This window comes from Chrysemys picta, chromosome 1, assembly GCF_011386835.1.
Source record: "Chrysemys picta bellii isolate R12L10 chromosome 1, ASM1138683v2, whole genome shotgun sequence".
Classification (NCBI taxonomy): Eukaryota; Metazoa; Chordata; order Testudines; family Emydidae; genus Chrysemys; species Chrysemys picta.
Genome location: NC_088791.1, coordinates 13,575,438 through 13,597,536, shown reverse-complemented (window position 1 = coordinate 13,597,536; position 22,099 = coordinate 13,575,438).

Below are 22,099 nucleotides of genomic sequence, written 5' to 3'. Positions count from 1 at the left end.
TCATTTATAGCCCTGCTAATCCAGAGTAACTCTTCCATTTGGATGGAGTTAACTGGATTTACACGGACCAAGTGAGTGGGACATGCTAGCCAGAGTAGGAGTGTTTTACTTTGCACACAAGGAGCAGGGCAATGGAGAGGCAAGCCCCATGGCTGTGATTTTTAAGGGCCTAGTCCTGCAAGTTGCTGCATGGTAATATGCATCCTCATCCCCCGGTCAGCTAACTGGGAATCGAGAGTGCTCGGTATGTTGCTGGCAGAGCCGGCTCCAGGGTTTTGGCCGCCCCAAGCAGCCAAAAAAATAATAAAAAGAAATAAAAAAGCCATGATCGCGATCTGCGGCGGCAATTCGGCGGGAGGTCCTTCGTTCTGAGGCGGAGTGAGGGACCGTCCGTCGAACTGCCGCCGAATACCTGGACGTGCCGCCCCTCTCCGGAGTGGCCGCCCCAAGCACCTGCTTGACAAGCTGGTGCCTGGGGCCGGCCCTGGTTTGGGTGAGGTGGACTAAAGGAGGCAGAAACTCATAAAGAAGCTGATTCGAAGCTAGCGGAAGTCTTTGGAGAGACTTCAGCAGGTCTTGGATCAAGCCCTCTCTACTGTAACCAAGTCCATTATTCGAAACCAAAGCTTTGAACTCCACCCACATGCCATTGCACCAGGGGAAAGAGCAGTGAGGCAGGTGAATCCATCCTGCCCACCACCAATTGTAATCTCGCTGCTGCTGTCAGCAGAAATTGCAGGCAACCATGGCTTGGTGAATTGAGAGAGATTGCGTCATGTTTCCCTCTTATTTTTTACCCAGTGAAACAATAAGAACTCTGGAGTACGCTGACAAAGTTACAAGGCAGGCAGAAATGCCCTCTAACTCCTCCAGACAACTCCCCTGCTTCCCAAAGAACCCAACCCAGGGTGTTGCAGGGCACTTAAAAGGATTGCGCTGCCGTATAAACAGCGACAAATTGTAGATTAAGAAAAAGCCTATTTGTGTGACAGATGCAGTCCTCACCGCCAAATGGATTCATCTGTCATTGCTACATGATTGCTCCCTTTCCGTTAAAAGTCCCCTAAGAAAAATGTAAATCCTATGTAAATCCTTTGTTATCGCCCGACAATGTGCCCATCACAAGCTGTATTGGTTAGAACACAGGTCCATTTGTCTCCAATCTGCGCAACTCCTCTTTCAAATTTCAAGGTCTTAGCATCTCGGGAACGAGGGGGCAGGAGCAGTTGAAAGCCCCCTGGGACAGGTTGTGTGAGGAAAGGCGCTGGAGAGAAGGAGCCGGAATCTCTCTAATGAGGAGCTGGTTTTACTAGTTGAAATAGTACCAGCTTCAGTTTGGAGTTAAGTTCACTCCAGGTTCACAAATACTTTGTCATTAACAGAACGTGCATGGAGTCATTATAGCACACTGGTAACTCCCATAAATGCGCACATTCTTACGGTACATACTTATTGCATATTGCTGAAATATGTACAGCACTTGTATGTTAGCGACATTACTTGGTAGCGTATTGCACTTATACCTAGCTCCTTTTCATCGTGAATATCAAAGCACTTTTAGAAGTATCCTTTAAGCCCTGCAAAACACTCCAGTCCAAGGGCCTGATCCTGAAAGGTGCTTTGCATCTGCAGTTCTCTTGGGCTTCAGGACCTGTCACAGGCGCTCAGCATCTCTCAGGATGAGACTGTAAAGTAGGGGCTAGACCAATAACCCATTTTACAGATGGGTAAACTGAGGCACAAATCAGTTATATTTATTTAATGGTTAGATGGCTTGCCCAAAGATTCACAGCAGCATGTTAGTGGCAGGCAGAGAAGGAAATAGAATCCAGGAGTCCTGATTGCCAGACCTGGGTTCTACCCACTGGATTTGCTGTCAAAATTGCAATAAAAATCAACAACCTTGACTTTTTCTTTGTGATTTATATCCCTGTAGGCTGATTATAGTAAACAGGGGTCATTTCTTGTTCTCCTCTCTTGTGTAGGAGGTACTGTGCTTAGACGCATGTATGCCGGGTATGGTTGGTTTGCCAACAGGGTGGTAAACCAAAGATGGCTGAATAAAATAAAGACAGTTTTCACCACCAGGCCAGCTCTTTCTTGTTGTTTCCTTCTTCTGTCCAGTATACTTTGCATTCATCTTTTTCAGCTTAGTAATCAGGCTGTGTGATTAGAGATGGACAGAGATATGGCTGAATGGAGAGCGAGACACTGCCCAACAGCCAGGAGCGGAGAAGAGAATTTATTTCCCCAAGTTTAAGAAGATCACATAAGGGTGGAGTAAAGCTGAGCCACAAGGGACTTGTGTTAAATTACCCTCAGCTCAGGAAATTCAATCGTCTATTCCATTCTTCACCCTGGAGTGTCCTATTCATACCACATAAGCACAGGATTTATGAGCAGAAAATTTTCAATGGAGATTTTATTGGTCAGATGTGGCAGCTCTTATTCACATGAATAGCCATTGACTTCAGCAAGGCTAATCACACACTGCAGGACTGGGACCTTCGTGATGGAAATATTTTTTTAAAAAATATTGTTTATAGAGCACTGCACAAAGTACCTGTCTGATTGTCCCAACCAGAACCAGGCACACAACTTCAGAAGCACACAACCGTGGTCAGCCGTGGTTCATAAAGCTATGCGATCTTTTCTAACCTCCGGAACAATTCAAGAGTTGGGTAAAGGTTGAGTTCATCTTTTACCCAAGGTGGTTTCATCCATCCCTAGCCAAGGCATGCTCTATTCTGTTTAAGTTGGTGCTTGAAAGCAATTGTTCATTTGAAAGCAGTATTGGCTTCTATCGCTTTCAGCTGGCATAGTAGGGACTGTAAAACATGGCCCAAATTCTACCCTGAATGCTCTTATGTGGCTCATGCTCAAGGTGATGAGAGCGACATAGCTGTATCCGAGGGCAAAAGTCAGCGCCATGAAAAGAAAGTTTGTAATAAAATTAACCTCGCTAAAAATCTATCACCCAGACATCATTTGGGCACTTACGGTGCTCGCTCTGCCCTTTGAAAAAATATTTCTTTCAGCTGAAATTTTCAAACCTGCCTAAGATATTTGGATTCTCAGTTCCCATCCAAAATAATAGGAAATAGGGCCAAGATTCTCAAAGGGATTTAGGCACCTCATACCTTTGAGGGCCTTGGTGGTGCTCACGTCCCCTTGGCTTTGAAAATCTCAGCCTTAATTTTTGGCTAACCGTTTACAATGACATAATGCTGTATGGAGTTCTAGACACACATAGATCATGGGAAACCAGCTATTCCCTTGGGGCTAGGTTCTACTCTCCGCTATGGGCACGTAACTGCTGCTCAAGCCAATGGGAGTTGCACGCAAATCATACACCACTGAAAACCCAGCACATGCTAACACTGCAGCAGAGTGGTACCCAAGACACCATGCTTTCCTCCCATCCCTAGGTCAGGAAGAGCACCAATACCTCTGCTATCGCTGGGTGCCATCACTAGGTAAATGATGAATTTTTTGAAGGAACTGCATCTGAAGGAAAAATATTGACCCCTTGTGTTAGCTGGCTAATTCCACCACGGGCTTCTGTATTCCAGTTTGCCTGGAGCAGTGAAAGACGCCAACCCGACTCTTTATATTGTCCTCCCACCTCCCCAATTACCCCCTATTGTTTTCCCACACTCAGGTGCCTCACATATGGCCAAGGTAAGTTGTTAACTGTTAGCCTGGGTTCCTAACTGGGAGTAGGTGTGAAGGTGCTTTAGAAAACCCCACTAGGTGTGTATCTGCATCTTTAGGCGCCTAAATACACTTAACAATCTGGTCCCAAGTGACTTGCCCAAGCTTATACAGGAAATCTGGGGCAGAGCTGGGAACTAAACACAGGTCGACCAAGTCCAAGGCTAGTCGCCTAACCACCGGACCATCCGTCCTTTCCCACCTGCTGCCTTCTCAGCAACCGGAGACTTAGGGGTAGCCCCAGCCAGGTTGCTGCCAGATACCTCTAAGTTACCCCCCTACCTAATGGAACCTAGGCCAGTGGAGTAGGGGGGAGCAGCAGAGTGGCGACCTGACACTTCTCCTGTGCTGGGAGGGAGGCGAGGCCGGTGGTATAAGACCCAGACCCAACACACTTGCAAAAGCAAGTCGTTCTCCTTTTCATTTCTGCTAGCCTCGTTGTCCCAGATGGGCCCCAGCCAAGGCCTCAATCCTTCCTGAGTGCTCCTCTAGCTCCCTTTGTGGCTCTGCTGCCACAGAAGACTAGGGGAACAAGGTAGTGGGACCCAGTCCCACCCACTCCATCAGGGCCCAACCCACGGCTTTCGGGGTTGGTCAAAGTGTCCAGAGCAGTTGTTATTACACTTTCCCCTGGGTCACTTCCTACCAGACTGGAGCTCTTCTGTTTGGGGCATGGCCAGTGGCTTACAAGTCTCCCCTGGTCTGATAAGGCCCCATTCAAAGCAGCCTCTTTTAGAGCTTGCCGCTTCCAACTGAGGGGGGTGGGGCAGAAGGGAATCCAGATCCCTGCTGCTAGAGAAGCCTTAACAAAGCTTTAGCCACTCCTATCCCAGCTCCCAGCACCAGCCTTGCTTGCTGGTACAGCCCACAGCACCTTCCCCCTCTTTTCCTGGGCTGTCAGTGTCCTTTTAAACTATTCCTCCACCTGAAGCAAGCCCTGCACCTTCTGAGGGGTGGGGCCTCCCTAGCCTAGTATTTCTCTCTTCCTTGCCCTGGTTCAGTGTGGGGTCCATAAGCCCCATCACAAACTCTTATGTACCACCTTTAATGGCAGTGATTGAAAGCCCCAGTACTCTGCATCTGCATGTAGGGAGTCCACATGTGCAACTATCATGGTAACATACTTTTGTAATAACAACATCTGAAATGTCCTAATGAAGCCTCTGGCCATGTTATTCCTACACTAGACATTTATGCACTGATAAGGTAGCAAGGCTAGTCTCTTGCGACATCCCATCCATGGTATAACAAGCCCAGACAACTCATGGCCCAAAAGCTGGAACTTGCATTGACCATTCATGCATTTGCAGGTCTCTTTGCCTCACTTTCTGAAATGAAAAGGTCTCACCGGGCCTCGTTGTATAATTTAGAAAACTCTCCCAGACACATTTTTTCCCCCCTCGCGTGCCAATATTTGCATCTATCGCCGCTCATCTCGCAAATTTAAATATTTCTGCATGACAGTCTGATAGACAGGAGAGGGGGAAAAAAATAAAAACCCCACACAAAACCTTTCTCAAAGTAACAGAACTACAGAGCTTTTCAAACTTCCTGTTTCATAACCCTGATAGAAAAAGTACACCGAGTTCCCATGAAGCACCCTCCTGACATTTCCAGACTTATTAGCCAGTTTTCACACTGACTTCAATCAACCTCTTTAATCCTCCAAGGAAAGAGCATTTTTAATTCACCGATTGGCTGATAAGCTTGAAGCCAAAAAAATGATTTACACGTAGATGAATTGTGCTTACAAGATGGAACTTCGAGCATTAGAAGCGGATCTGAATTTCCTATCTGTCATTTTATTTGCCACATTCATTTTTGCTCTGCCATTACCCTTGCTGATTATGATCTTTCAGCGCTATTGGGCTCCTGCTTCCACAGTTTTTAATCTGCCTTTAATCCCATAGATTTTAAATATTCCCCGGCACCGAGAGACTGGAGGCAATTAACTGCCCTTCTGATGCTCTCCTTATCAGTTGCCTCCTTGTATCTCTCAGAAGCAGCCTCAAGACACTTCCAGGCTGACAAATACTACCAGCATTTCTGATGAAGCAGCCGCAGCAAATGCAATGTGAAGTCCAGCTGCGTAACCTGCCTCTAAAAAAATCTAATCGTTCAAAATTAAATAAATAAATGTGGCATAGGCCCCTGAATTGCTGTTGCATTTTAACTCAGCCTGAACTGCAACAAACAGATCCCCACCGCATGTTTTTAGACAGATCCGCATGTTTTTAGACAGTTGCCTGTTGTTTCAAAGGGTATTTTCAATCTATTCCCATCTTATTGCTTTTTCAAGTAGAAAAAATATGGCTGGTGTCCTAGATCCATCTGGGCATTTATGCTGCCCAGCGAATGGTTTCATGGAACGCAATGGGATATTTGGATCTGGACAGGGTGTCAATTTTTCTACATGTCTAAGTGATTTCCATTCGTACTTGAACTAATTTAGACTGTGCAAACTCAACTCTGTCCAAGCTCTGATAGTAAAAATGAAGAATCAAATCAATGTGATGCAGCTCATAAAAAGGAGGTGTTTTCCATTAAAGATCATCTGTTTATTGACTAATAAATACATTTAGATAACCCTTCAGGACTGCTTTTTGCTCGAACAGGCCACATGCCCTTAGCTGGGAGATGTACTGAACTAAATTCCAAAGTTTCAATTTTTCCACTCCCTTGTGCTTTGTGTAGAGATTTACACCTGTGCAAAATAAATGCACAGGTGTAAGTGGCCACACACATTGCAAAGCAGTACGAAATCCAGCCCTATACCTGTCTCTGATGCAGTAACGTGTACAGTCAGCTTTAGCGTGAAGACTTTGATCAAAGCAATTCTCTACATGATTCATAAAATTCACTTTATTGCTATTCTAGGCTCTGAAAGTGTTACAAAGAGGGACAAGTTCACACTCGTTAATGATCCAGTCTTAGCCTGTTCCCAAGGATAGTTATGGGGAAGTCCTACTCTTCCATTAAAAAAAAATGAAATGGCTGTATACATCAGATTTCAAATAGACATAAAAAGCAACAGAGGGTCCTGTGGCACCTTTAAGACTAACAGAAGTATTGGGAGCATACGCTTTCGTGGGTAAGAACCTCACTTCTTCAGATGCAAGTCTGAAGAAGTGAGGTTCTTACCCACGAAAGCTTATGCTCCCAATACTTCTGTTAGTCTTAAAGGTGCCACAGGACCCTCTGTTGCTTTTTACAGATTCAGACTAACACAGCTACCCCTCTGATACTTGACACCAAATAGACATAGTGGCTCAGATCCTCAGCTGGTGTAACTCCCTGGATTTTAATGGGATTTGCACTAGCTGACTAACTCCATAGGTATCAATGAAGCTCTGTCCATTCATACCGGATGAGTAGCTCCACTGAGTTCAACAGAGCCATGAACATTTACACCAGCTGAGGATCTGGCTCTGAAAGTTTATTGATTGATTTGTGTTACAACATTATGCATTCCAGTTTGCTATATTATGCCCACTGCTGTGACAAAGTGAGCACCTGGTTGATGGTAAGTGGGGGAGAAAAAAATCTATTTGACTTGTCTCTCAAAACAGAGTGGTAGAATTTTGGAAGGATGTACTAGGGTCTCCCAGTGTTCCGCCGGATCTATCGCTCCATTCCAAAGGGAATGCCTTTAGAGTGTAATTAACATATTTGCATTATTATCAGGCAATAATTTATAGCTTGCTGTCTTCAGGGCAGGTAGAGTACAGGGAGCAACTGGGTAAGCGTCTCTGTCTTCATGCTTCAGTCTGAAACGATTATCTCTAAGGGTAAAGACACAACTCAATCTCTTTGCTCAGTCAGTCCTTGTCTCTCTGCAAAGAAGTCTAAATGTGGTGGAGGTTTTGGAACATGTGTCCCCTAGGAATTAGACTGAGACCACACATTTATTTCCCAGGCATCATCAAAAAAGGGGTAACAGAAGGAAATAACTTTGGGGCACTGCTGGACTAAGGTTAGATTTACAAGTATCCCATTATAAAGCCCTTCATTTCCTAGGCTGTTTTTTATTCTGGATTTGTCCCCCATTGGAGTGAAGAAAGCAACCAACCTGCCGTCTAAGGGCCTGATCCACATTCCATTGAAGTCAGTGGAAAGACATCCATCAATTTCAATGCTTACTGGAGCGTGCTATATATGGGGGAAGTGTGAGGTCTCACATTTACTTAGGCTGTTCTTTATTCCATCTTCACCCAAGCTGTGCGTATTTACAGATGGGATGAAACAAATGGAATAATTGTTCTCCTTTCGTATAAATTTGTACAGTGCCCCACACAATGATTGGGGCCTTTGAACACTAATGTAATAAATAATTCATAGATTCCAAGGTCAGAAGGAACCACTGTGATCATCTCATCTCCCCTCCTGTATACCACAGGCCATAGAATTTCCCCCAAACAATTCCCAGAGCATCTCTTTTACAGAAACATCCAATCCTGATTTAAAAATCCACCACAACCCTTGGTAAGTTGTTCCACTAGTTAGTAACCGTCACCATTAAAAATAGACACCTTCTTTCCAGTCTGATTTGTCTAGCTTCAACTTCCAGCCACTGGATCTTATAATAAATAATCATAATCAGAAGAAGAAAAATTAATATAATTAATGGCAATGCATATTCAAATGGGTTCATTTTAAATAGGTGGTGATAGGCATCACTTTCTGTAGTAGAAAGTAATGGTAACTTGGATTAATTAGTGTTATTAAAATATTATACATTTTATATAGTGCCTTGTGATCACAAATGTGCCCACAACACTTTACAAACTAATATACAAACTATTCATATGGGTCCTTTGATCCACCACTTAAGAGCAGCCACCTCTGGGATGAAATACAGTTTAGGGCAGTTTCCCAACAGTTTAGGGCAAATACCAAATTCATTTTAAAACGACCAGGGAGCCTGTTAAGTAATCAAAACAGAATTGCTTTCAGTCATCGTGTACATTGAATTCACACCGCAGCAGATGTGTTTTGAAGAAATGGGTCATTTTTCACAGGGAGGTAATGATATGTTACAAGGTTTTTATTCTCTCTGTCCTTTTTGTTAATGAAACAGAAGCAAGTACGCTGAGAACCCTGGAAAATAGCAAATGGCGGTCATGTCAAATGGAGTGGAGTGGAGTAAGAAACTTTGTTATATAATGTGAGGAACCTGTGGTAACCATGCTCAGTGTGTGTTGTTTGCTGTGACTTACAGCTTTGCTTAAGCATTTTAAAGATTCTTGCAGGTCTTTTTCAAGCTGCCAGCTCTAGCCTAGGAATTATGGTAATGTGCCACTTCTGAGCCCTCGGCAGGATTTGCAACAGAGAAATCACATCAGCCTATGCTGATTAACAATTCCATTCCATCCAGAGATTTATATAAAAAAACTATCTTACATTTTGCTTTTTAATAAGAACGATCGCTATCTCAAATTGAGTCCCAGCAAATTTTAATAAAGGCCCAAGGTTGAGTGGCATTTTGCATGCTGATTTAGCTGTGATTGCTTGCTTTTGATGAGCACCAGCCTGGCATGTATAGCTTTCCTCAGAGCAGGTTTAAAGACCAGTAGTAAGGAAAAGGATAAAAATAAAAACTTCCAACTGCAATTCGAGGTCTTTTCTCTCTGTGATTGATTACTGAATAAATACCTACACATCTCTTCGCATTCAGCCCACAAGTAAAATTCCCTACAGCAAAACAGCTGTTTTTAATAGCTTTTAATATACTCTCCTGTCAAAATATGTTAAGTTTGACGGCTACGATTATTTTTTAAAAGATATGATCGATCTATTTATCTATCTATCTTCATGACATCTCATCAATTTAACTAATCTGCTTTCATTCTGGGAATAATGTATTTCTAGAAGGGATTCTGTTTCGCAAATTCTTTTGCATTGTTTTGGATAGGACCATTAGTGTTCTGAACAATAGTGGCATATAAGTATGACAAGCTTCCAGATCTCTGTCATTGTGAGACAGAGACTGTCTCCATCGCTGGGATGGTAAAGAGAGGAACAAATAGACAAAGTATTAGCTCTTGCATGCAACACTCTTTGTGTCTGGGGTAAAAGTATGCATTAGAAATATTTACAGGGGACAAAAATTATCTTCTCTGAAGTTATGGGAGGAAAAATGGAGGTTAGCAAAATAGTGTAAGCAAAGCTGGCTCTGTGTGTGTGTGTGTGTGTGTGTGTGTGTGTATGTTTTACAAAAAACAGCAACACCACAAAAGTCAGCAAGAAAATAATTCCATTTGTTTTGATTTAGCTTTCCTGGTTCTTCTGTGTCATCACTTTCAATAAATGCATTTCAACTTTGCTCATTACAAAATTAACCCCTTCTTGCTCAAGCTGAGGTCACAACAGAGGCAAAAAAGCCCTTCCACATATTTAACCATCAGTCATCATTAGAAATACTGATCCTCCCCTGCAGTAGCTAGCGCAATACACATGAAATAGCAACTAATTCACACACAGTTCCCTTTGCCTCCTTCCCTTTGTGGGACTGCAAATGCTCATTTAAAGAAACAGTGTGCAAAAGATGCATTAATATATGGGAAGGTTATTTACATCTCCTAACATTGGAATTACAGAATGGGAGGTGTCTGAACTAGAAATGATTCTGTCTTACATTAATAGAGAAAGGATCTTGTTTTTCAGAGACATTCTGAGTATTTCCCTTATTGCTAGTGTGGGAAACTATTTTTAAAGATTTCAGAGTGGTAGCCGTGTTAGTCTGTATCGGCAAAAAGAATGAGAAGTACTTGTGGCACCTTAGAGACTAACAAATTTATTTGGGCATAAGCTTTCGTGGGCTAAAACCCACTTCATCAGATGCATGCAGTGGATCCTACTGTATTTTCCACTGCATGCATCTGATGAAGTGGGTTTTAGCCCATGAAAACTTATGCCCAAATAAATGTGTTAGTCTCTAAGGTGCCACAAGTACTCCTCGTTCTTTTTATTTTTAAAGAAATATTGGTGTTTAATAAATAGCAATTTACAACAAAAAGAAGCAACAACAACAAAATGTGGAATTCCCAATACGTAAGTCAGCCTTCACCCTGACTATTCTACCTGTATGTTACAGTCCCTTCTCCCACTCTTTATTTGGTTTACGTCAGTCAGGTTGTAAAGTTCTTTGGGGCAAGGATGGTGTCTTCTCCCGTGTTTGGAAGAGCCTACTGCATTGTGGACCACAAAGCAAAAGCTCATTTAGGCTCCAGTTCAGCAAAGCATTTGAGCATGTGCTTAAACCCGCCCCTACTGCACAAAGCACTTAAGCCCATGTATCACTTGTAGTTAGTGAGACTTAAGCATGTGCCTACAGTTACACTTTGCGCTTAAGTGCTTTGCTGAATTGGGGTGGGCTGCTGAATCGAGGTCTTATGGTGCAGACAAAACTTTCTCAGCGGCTGATCCAAGGTGGTGGAACCCACAATGCCACCTCCAATGTCATCAATTTCTGTTCCTGGGGCCAGGTGCGTTACTCCAAACTTGTCTCCACAAATAGAAGTATGTAGGACTTTTTATACAGCTAAGTATTTAAGCACGTGCTTGACTCTAAGGACATGAACAATCCCACCCTTAAGCTTATGCCCAAATAAATTTGTTAGTCTCTAAAGTGCCACAAGGACTCCTCGTTGTTTTTACTGATACAGACTAACACGGCTACCACTCTGAAACCCATCCTTAAAGTGAATCACATGTGCTAGATCAGGCATTAATGACAAGAAATTAAATTCATACACAATTTTCCCAACCAAGGAGAGAAGAGGAATAGAGGGGGCGCAATACAATACTGACCCCAGTCTCCTCCCTTTGATGCATCTTTGGAAGGTACTCAGAATAGTGATGAGGGCAGTACTGGTTGGATTCTGCATGGTGCTGAGTGGATCAGGTATTCATGGTGCTGTGTGAATAACTGATTTTTCATTTTCAGTTTCCTGGTAGCAAAAATTCAGGTTCACCCTGAACTGATGTAAAAAGCAACAGAGGGTCCTGGATGATTGCATATTAAAAGATAGAAAAATGCACTTCTTGCATCTGAAGAAGTGAGGTTCTTACCCACGAAAGCTTATGCTCCAATACTTCTGTTAGTCTTAAAGGTGCCACAGGACCCTCTGTTGCTTTTTACAGATTCAGACTAACACTGCTACCCCTCTGATACCTGAACTGATGGTGAAGTTTTAAGGAATTTTTAATGAATTAAAGAAGTTAGAAAAAATGTGCTTTGACCCCTCATACCAAATCATCCAGTGGCTAGAGCACTCACTTGGGATGTGGAAAATCTGGATTCAAGTCTCTGCTCCAGAAGGGGGATTCAAACCTTGGCCTCTCCCATCCCAGATGAGTGCCCTAAACAGTAGATGATTGGCTTGAAGTAGGGGGAGGGGGAGATTCTCCTCAGTTTTGTGAATGACACCTAAATCCCTGTGTAAAACTAGCCCCCCAAATGGAACCGTTTCATTCTGGAAAGGCTGAAACAGTTTGTTTCGGCATCTCTGAAATATTGCGGGCTTTTTGTTTTGACCGAAACAATTCGCCAAAATCAACACAAATTCACAAAACGTTTCAGTTGGCCCAAATCTGGGTGAAAAAAAGTTTCATCCGAAAAAGTTTCACCCAGCTCGAGTGCCGAGCACTCTGGCTGCGATCCAGCAAAGCAATTAAGCATGTGTCTGATTTCAGTTGGACTATTCACAAGTTTAAAGTTAATCTGGGGTTTATATGCATTGCTGGATTGCCAGGGTGCTCTGCACCTGGCATGATCAAGCCTTAGAGGAACATATATAGAATGGGATAGAACCAAATGAAGGCATCCCTGCAGTAGAAGTGCAAGTGTTACTGAATGCTGATGTTGGTGCTGATAATATTATTAATTAGAATAAGAATGTCTGATAAATCCTGGATGATTGCCTATTCAAAGGTAGAAAAATGTCCCTAAATACATAGGTATGAAATGAATTGATATCCTTTTCTTCATTCAAGGGGGAAAGCTCTTCCGATATCACTGCATCATCCCGTCTCACTGCAGTAATGTGCCATGTGAGACTAAGACACCACTTTCCGGTTCTTGCCTTTTGAAGTTCATTTCCAATCCTAACAGCAAATCAGAGTTGTATAATCTTGCTGATACATTACAGGGCAATGAAAATTTAATTTTTAATAAGATCTCTACTTGAAAAAAATATATATTTTTTTAAAGCAGAAAGCCATGTTCAATCAAAACTGGGTCTTCTGCGTGTGATGGCTAAGTTTAGAATGAAAAGCAACATCAAAGAAATGTCTTTTAGTATAATTTCAAATAGCACATGCCACCTTGGAAGGGATAAATTCTGGAACATTTCTGTAAAATCTAGAAAATGCAGTTGAAGCCTAAGGAAATCTAAATAATAAGCAAGATATGTTTTATAGTGAGAGAACACATACATGCCACTGAACATTGCATCTGAACCTCACTAGATGTGAGTAAAGATTACACAGATGAGTAATTAATTATCTGGTTGGAAACATTAACTCCTTCATCTCCAAACAATGGCACCACAACTGGAATATACTGTGGGGATTAGAAGACAGTGAAGCCCCAGTCGCCAAAAAACGTAAGCACATGCTCAAAATTGGCACACCTGCACAAGTCTTTACAGCACCGGGGCTTCAGCAAGTGCCCTTCAAAAGTGTTGTGTATGATCTCTATGTTAAGGGCCAACTTCTGAAAACCACATGCCCCCATTTTTCTGTCTATCTATATGTTTACATGGCATTCACCCAATAGTATTTTGCACGTCTTTGCTGACTATATATCTTGCATATGCAATTTTAGTACCCTTGGAACAATATATTACAAATTGGCACGGTCACAAGCAAACAGATCATTGTCTATGCAGAAACATACAATTGTGTAAGGCACACTTCACACAGAATTACGTGTTTTACATGGACGTTTTGCAGGGGCTACCCAGTGCATTTTGCTCATGCAATACCCATTTGTGTTCACGGGCATTTTTTTATTTTTATTTTTTTGCACACACAACTAAGCTGCCTGCCTTTGACAGTTTGATTCAAAGCCCATTAAAGTCAGTGATTGACTTCGAAGAGCTTTGGATCAGACTCAAAATATCTTCCAAAGGTAACAACTCTGGGCCTGATTCACATCTGCGGTGACTGGGTTTATGCCAATTTAACTCCCACTTTTATTCTTTTAAGGTGGAGGAAGCATAAACTCTGCAGCTCATGCCGTAACCTGTGGGAAGCCAAGTGACACCCTGGAGCATGGAGCATGTGATTCCCAACAAGTCTATTATAAATAGCAAGTGAAGGTAGGGCCCATTTTGTTTCAATGAATCCTTTAAACCTTTGCAGAGGAAAACCTACCTCACCTAGAACTGAACGACAGAGAGGATACTCAGCCAGAGGCTTAAGGGCTCTCAGCTGAAAGAAACATGCACTGAGCAGATACAAAGTGATACCTTTGACACTGAAGTACCTTTTGTCAAATTAAACAGCAAATTCTAAAGACCACATTTTTCTCAAAATAGGCCACAGCCCCTGGTTGTGCTTTGACACCACCGCTTTGAGATCTGATAAGAAGCTATCAACAGGCCCTTTAAATACTTGAGAACCACTTTAAGGGCACCACTGGGGCAATTACCATAAAAAGTGAAAGATATGGCATTTACTGAGGGGTGCTTAATATTGCCCATAATGCAATTGATTTTTCCCTGTAATGTTACCCTGGGATTGCCACAGCGTTTTGTGGCCTGCTGTGCTCGTTCAGGTTTCTTTTAGTTTTATATATCTGTTTATTTTTAAACTATCATTCTAATTGGTTGGAGTTCTTCCGATAAACAGGCTGGATTTTACTTTTAGGGTCTCCGACATAAAATGAACAGGAGTACTTGTGGCACCTTAGAGACTAACAAATTTATTAGAGCATAAGCTTTCGTGGGCTACTGCCCACTTCTTCTTTCTTCGGCAGTAGCCCACGAAAGCTTATGCTCTAATAAATCTGTTAGTCTCTAAGGTGCCACAAGTACTTCTGTTCTTTTTGCGGATACAGACTAACACGGCTGCTACTCTGCAACATAAAATGTCTTTCTTTAGTTAACAAGAGGTCTTGTGGTGAAGAACTGGCTTGGGAACTCAGGAGATCTGACTCTGCTGGAGACTTTTGGTACATGTTTACACTTCACACTAAGGCCTTGTCTTCACTTACCGGAGGGTCCGGCGGCACACAATCGATGTTCTGGGATCGATTTATCGCATCTGGTTAAGATGCGATAAATTGATCCCGGATCAATCCCGGAAGTGCTCGCAGTCGGCGCCGGTACTCCAGCTCGCCGAGAGGAGTACGCGGCATCGACGGGGGAGCCTTCCTGCCGCGTCTGGACCAGCGGTAAGTTCGGACTAAGGTACTCCGAATTCAGCTACGTTATTAACGTAGCTGAATTTGCGTACCTTAGTCCGAAGTGGGGACTTAGTGGGGACCAGGCCCAAGCCTAGGCTCTGACTCAGGTTTCAACCCAAGCCCCCACTTCGGTCCACACACACATGAGTCTGACTCTGGTCAGCAAGTATTCAGGACCCAGGTCCTAGGCCCCTGCTAGGGTGATGGGTGAGAGACCGAGTTCTGCTGTGACTTGGGTCCAAGCCATCTCAGTTTGCAAGGTGGATGCAGCTCAAGCCACAGAAAACCTGTGTGGTGCAGCATGGACATGTGTAGCACAGTCGCGTACGGTCGAGTGCAGGCTTGCAAATATGGAGTCCACAAACCTGGATCCTGTAGACCCAGGCTTAGCATGCAGTGTAAACATACCCTTCCTGTATGCTGTTGTGCAGACCACTTTGGATCTAAGGGTACAATTTTCAAAAGCACTTAAGTGGTTTGGAAGCCTAAGCCCCATTTTCAAAAGTATCTTAGGCCCATAGGAACCTATGGTCTTGTCTACATAGATAAGTTTGAACAATATAATCTAAAGTGTGAATTTAAACTGGTGCAACCCCACCCCCTCTATGCCTTATAAACACCTAAATGTATAGGAATAAGCTACCTTGATATAAGCACCTTTATACCATTATAACTGCATCCATACTAAGGAACTGTCGACCCAGATCCTCAAAGATATTTAGGAGTCTAAATCCCATTGATTTGAATGGGAGTTAGGCATCTAAATATCTTTCAGGATCTGGCCAAACTGCATTAACTAGACTAGTATTGTTACAGTGGTACAGTGCTTATGTGTAGACAAAGCACCAAGAACATCTCCCCGAAGGTTTGCACTTAGGTTTAATGATATCGTTTTAACAACCGATGTAAATTAAATCAGTGCAACTTTCCCGTGTAGACATAGCGCTTTTGAAAAGTTTACCCTAATTCTTCATTGCCCTACATCTTGTGTGGTCTTCTACATCGGTGTCAATCAAATCTCAAATGTGCAATGCACAGGCAGTGCTGGTGACTGGTGATCGCAGTAGATTGGGAGTGAACACATTTAGATTTCATTCTTGTCTGCCATTCATTGTGTGATCTCTAGTGAGTCTGATAAGCAGTCTGTGTTTTTAGCTTAAAGGTGACCTGTTTTTAAAAAATTGGGTTTATGCCCTTTTCTGATTCTTTATGACAAATAAAGAAGGCATAAAAAGGTTAATTATTGTTTTAAAGGCTTTTTCTCTGCTTGTGTTTTATATTAGAAATTCAGGTCTTGCCTAGCCTGGAACACTCAATGTTGATGGGAGAATGAGTGAACTAATGATATCACAAGAATCAAGTGACTACATTTTCAGCAATGGCTAGTGATTTGGGGTGCCTCTGTTTTTGAATGCCCAGCCTGATACACCTTAGAGGGGACTGATTTTCAGTGGTTGATGCGCAGCACATCTGAAAGTCAAGGTTTTTCAAGGTGTCTCTAGATAGCACCCATAAAAGGAGAGTCTTCTAATCATTGATCACTTTTTAACATTTAGGTCAAGAAAACAAAAGTTCAGCAATTGAGAAAGGAAGATATGTTTAGCCAGAGTGTTTAAAAACCTTTTTTTGGAAATAATATTAGCATGTGTAATTCTCATATCTAATAAACATTATGGAGAAAAGAAGTCTTTGTTAAAGATTACAAACATACACACACACACATACAAACCACGTCCTCTTAGCGAGTCAATAGAACCACGGAAGAACAGAACTGGCATTCCTGGAATTTCTAAGTTTAGAAAAAGGAGAAAAATCTTTAAAATAGCAAAACAAAATCCACTCAGATGCTCTTTATAATCATAAAGAGTCAAAAACAGTCACAACCTCAATCTTTTTTGCCAGTTGCCTTTAAGTGTTTCCTCAATCGGGCTTGTCTTTGAAAAATGCAAAACATTCCCGGGCCTGCCAAATAGGCCCTTGTGGCAAGCACAGTGCATTTGCTGGCCAGCGTGCTAATGTATTACTTGCCAATCCCACGTTCCTTCCACAAACAAGACTCCCATGAATTTCAATAGAAGCTCGCCGCAGAAGGACTGGCTCCTTAGGGTAACACACAAAACATGAAAGGGAATAAAGTACCTCCTGTACTGCACATATGATTAATTTGAATTTGTTTTTATCACAGCTGGCCCAGCAGTAAACGAAGTTACTCCCATAAACAGCTCTTTACTTGTGGTTAAAATGAAGCCACTCATTCCAGAGTAGAATTTGGAGGTGGATATTATTAGTAAAGTTCAATTTGACAAAGGGAATATTTTTAATGCCCTAAAATCTTAAGATGACCGATGTCCACTCAGAGAATGGAATACAATTAATTTTTTTAATACACTCACCATATTGATTATAGTCAATGTCTGTACAAACTTTTGAAAACATAAACTGCTCCTGCACCTATGTCCTGAGTAGCATTCTGATCTTCATACTATTGCATTTGATTCTGGATGCGAAGATGGCTACTTGAAGAACAATACTTACTCTTACAGAGCGCTTTTTATCCATAGATTTCAAAGCACTTTACAAAGGAGGTCAGTAATATCATTATCCCCATTTCACAGATGGGGAAATTGAGGCACAGAGCTGCACTGTAACTTGCCCGAGGTCACCCAGAAATCCAGTGGTAGAGCTGGAAATAGAAGGTAGGTCGTCAGAGTCCCAGGCCAATGCTCTAGCCGCTAGGCCCCACGTTCGTGGAAAATGCTTCTGCAACATGGTTATAATACAGCTTGGTCCCTTCAGTACAGGCAAGACCAAACTGTGCTTTAATATGACAGAGGTATTGTCATGTTGATAGCATGTACCCCCACATAGTAAATTTGCCCATATAGACAGGCCCACAGATTTCCCCTATGTAGCATACTGCACTTGCAGCAATGTTCCTGGAGCCCTTACTCACATAAGCAGTTTCATAGAGCAGTTGCACGAGCAAATCTTGTACAAGTCACTCTCTGGGCCCAATTCCCAGTTACGCCTCCCTGGCCATGTGACGTGGTCTTAAAGAATGTGGAAATAGACCCTGTGCAGGGAGCCTCCCTAGCTGATATAGATATGGCATAAGGGCACTAACTTCAGCCCTGGTTGCAGCCCCAGCGTAGTGGGTTCATGAAGGAAAGGAAGGGAAGCAGGCCAGGGAAGGGGTATGGCCAGTGCATACTACACAAGAGCTATTGTCTGCTTATCAGGGCTCTCAGGGAACTAGGGGTGGCAGCGTGTAATTTAGAGCAGCCTTGAAGCTACTCTAACTTACAGCAGGGGCCCAGAATACAGGCAGCACAAAGGTGGCCTAAAGTTGTCTGCTCTGGAAGGGAGGAACTGAGAATCAGAGCTCTGTGCCTCCCCTTGGCCATCTCTAAAATGGGGATAACGAGATTTATGACAGTGTGGTCTGAAGCTCAATTACTTAATGCCTGTAGGTTGCCTTGACGTCATCAGATAAGAAGGTGCTAAACAACGTATTTTTGTCCTCGTAATTTTAATCTTACTAGTGTGACGTATATTTAGAACAGAAAAGCCGTTTCATGAAACAGTGGTTAAAGTTCCAGGGAAATCCCTCACAAGAAGGCCATTAATTTGTGACACAGTTCTGCAGTCCTATCAAAGGATCAAAGAGAGAGCGGGGACTGGAATGTAACTTGCATTAACCTCATTTGGCTGAGCCCTCCAAGATTCCCACTAGTGTCCAGAGGAGTTTTGCCCAAGTAAAGGCTGAAAAATCAGGGTCAGGTTTTTTCATATAAAAAATAAGACGTGCCTGATACTGAAGGGAACCCTGTTCTTGCTTATTGATTGGAGCTCTTGCTCAAGAATAAGTTAACTCTTACTGGAGGATTTATACCTATTACGCTGGCAGTCCTGGCCTCTGCATGGGTTATCGTATCTTCTGCATTACCTCATATGCATTTTGTGGGCCTTAATTAATTAATATTTCTAAAGTGCTTTGAAATCCTTGGATGAAAGGCTCTGTAGAAGTGCAAAGCACTAATTAATATTAATATTGCATGCGTGGCTTGGCTACATTAGCGCTGCAGACAACACACAACTCCTGCAAGGTTTGCAGCCCTGAATCAGCAATGTTCATACAACTGGCCTCCCTTTTCTTCCTCTCTGCCCCCTCTCTTTAGGACTTCTGCAGCCTTTCCTTTACTCCCCTCCACAGCCCATATATACATTCTCCGAGTCAGGCCATTACAGGGCTTGCTCCTGCAAGATCTGAGTCGACCTGGTTGGACTTTTCCAAATGTCGGTGTTTTAACCAAATTTGCTGTTGACATTTGATGAAATAAAAAGGAATGTATTTTATTCAAAGCTTTTTGATCTCTTATAAAGCTGCTCAAAATTTTCCATATTTTGAAACAAACAAATATTTTATTTTCAACACCACCACCCCCGCAAAAAAATATTTTGTGAACATTTTTGCAAAAAAAAAGTCACTTTTTTTTTTATCAGCTCAAGCCCTGAACACCTCTAGCTCTCACTGAATGAATCAAGTTCAGAGAGTTCAGCACTTCACAGAAGGACGATCATCAAAGGTATTTAGGTGCCTAACTCCCATTGGTCCTCAATACTTCTGAAGCACTGGTTCCAGTGCTTTGTAAGATTGAATCCATATAGTACACCACGCTCATTCTCTTTTGTGCAGCGAACATCCCTTTAGATGGTTAGAAATGCCGTGCTGATCAATATCAATTACATGGGAAATTAAAAGGAAAGTAATGTCACTTTATATGGATGTTCATGAAATCAGCCTCACAGACAGGGCCGGCGCAACCCATTAGGCAACCTAGGCGGTTGCCTAGGGCGTTACAATTTGGGGGGCAGCGACCACGGCTGTATTTCAGTGGCGGGACCTTCCGCCGCCTCTGTGGGGGGCGGCATTTCGGGGCGGGACCTTCCGCCGCCTAGGGCGGCAAAAAAGCTGGCGGCACTCCTGCTCACAGAGGACATTCAGAATATAGGAACACAGAGCCAAATCAAAACCCATCTAGTAGAACCTGCTTATACCAGTGATGAATTTGGCCCATAAAGTCCTGTTTAATTTGTCTTGAAAACGTTGCTTTTGCTAAAGATCTCCACGATAATAAAATAATGATCATCAAAATTCTATATATAGCGCCCTACTCATTTTAAATGTATTGGATAGTCTAGGGTTATTTTGGTGACATGAGTGTTGTAGATTAATTAGCAGGAGCATCTTGAGATCTGAAAAATCATGCTGTGCCTTTTATGATTATTGTTATATACAGAACAACGAAGATTCTGTTATCAGAACTGAGCTGATGATGCACTTACCAGAACATAATCCATAGCTGTTTAAGCTACGTGTGGTGCTAACGCTAGTTAAAACTTACATCAGAGAAGTAAGTGAATACAACTTGAAAACAAATAGGGCTTAAATAGTCATGCAAAACTCCCATTGGCTTGGAAGGAAGTTTTACCAGTGTACAAGATCAACTCAGTAGAAAATATAATGCACTACAATTGACACACGTAACAGCCCTCACAAAAGTGTCACATAGTATTTCCCAGCGTTAAACAACAGAGAGCATAACATTTTCTGTGGTTAAGAACTGCTGAAGGCAGCTTCATATCTCTCTTTACTACACGCTTTTCTTTAGTCTCATTCAACGTCAAACAGTTCCCTTGGTTATACCGGGCACATTTAAAGGCACAATATGAACAGTTGGGGATCATACTGTATTTCTCCGAAGTCCATGGAAATACAGTGTACACTAAAAGAATATTGTGTAGTGGTTAAAGCAGGGGCCGGGGAGTCAGAGCACCCAGACTTCATTCCTGGCTCTGCTCCTAACTATACTTTACAAACTTCTTATTGTCCTCAAATCTGCTTCCCGCAGATTTCTCCTCGTGTCTCTCTGCTTCCCTCATCAATTTGCTGCAGTTCCTAGATTCTGATTTATATTCATTACTATCGACTTTACCTTTTGTCCATTTGTTATAGATTATTATTTTTGTTTTGTATTGCTGTGGTTGCAAACGAGGTTGGTTTTTTAACCAATATGCCCTTTTTCCTTGACTGTGGGATCCTGGCTTTTGGGGCATCTAATACAGTGATCTTCAACAATTCCCAATTATCATTAATATTTTTCTGATTAAATTCTTTGTCCCAGCTGATTTGCCTTGTAGCTGTTTTCAGCTTTGTGAAATTGGCCCTTTTTAAAGCACCAAGAGAGAGAGAGAGAGATCCTTGGTCTGGATTTTATTCTGTGTGCGCATTATAAATGTGATTAAGTCACGATCACCTAAATTTAAGTTACCATTAATTTTTAGTTCTGTGATCAGTTCATCGTTATCTGTCAAGATGAGGTCTCATATAAAATCTCCCCATGTTGGAGGCCACACTTTTTGAATTAGGAAATCAATAGAGTAAATGTGGGGTTATGCTGGTATAAGTGAGAGTTTGGCTCAGCAAGTTCAGATCACTAATAATTAACACGTGCTTCCCTGGAGTGTTTTGACATTTATTTCTTCGATGTTTGCCAATGCTTTAAGATCATGAAGTGAAAAACAATATCATTCCAAAGAAAGGCAAGGTATCCTTAATATTATTACCATAATATATGGCTAAAACCCTATTTCTGCAAAGCACTTAAGCAGATGTTTAAGTCTCACTCAAGTCACTGCTTAGAGGTAAGCACGTGCTTAATAGGGATGGATTAAGAGTGTGCTTGCAATTATGCACTTGCTTAAGCACTTTGCTGAACTGGGACTTTTACTACTGAAGGGAAGAGGCTGAGAACCTCCCTCTCTTTTCCATGGGACTGGATGTCCTTCTAAATCCAAGGAATGGCTCCCAGATGAGCACCTGAGTGTGGTTAACAAACAATAATAATCAGAATTAACTATAATTGATTAAAGGCTCAGAAGTGAAAGGAAGCTGCAGGTGCTTAGCATCTCGCA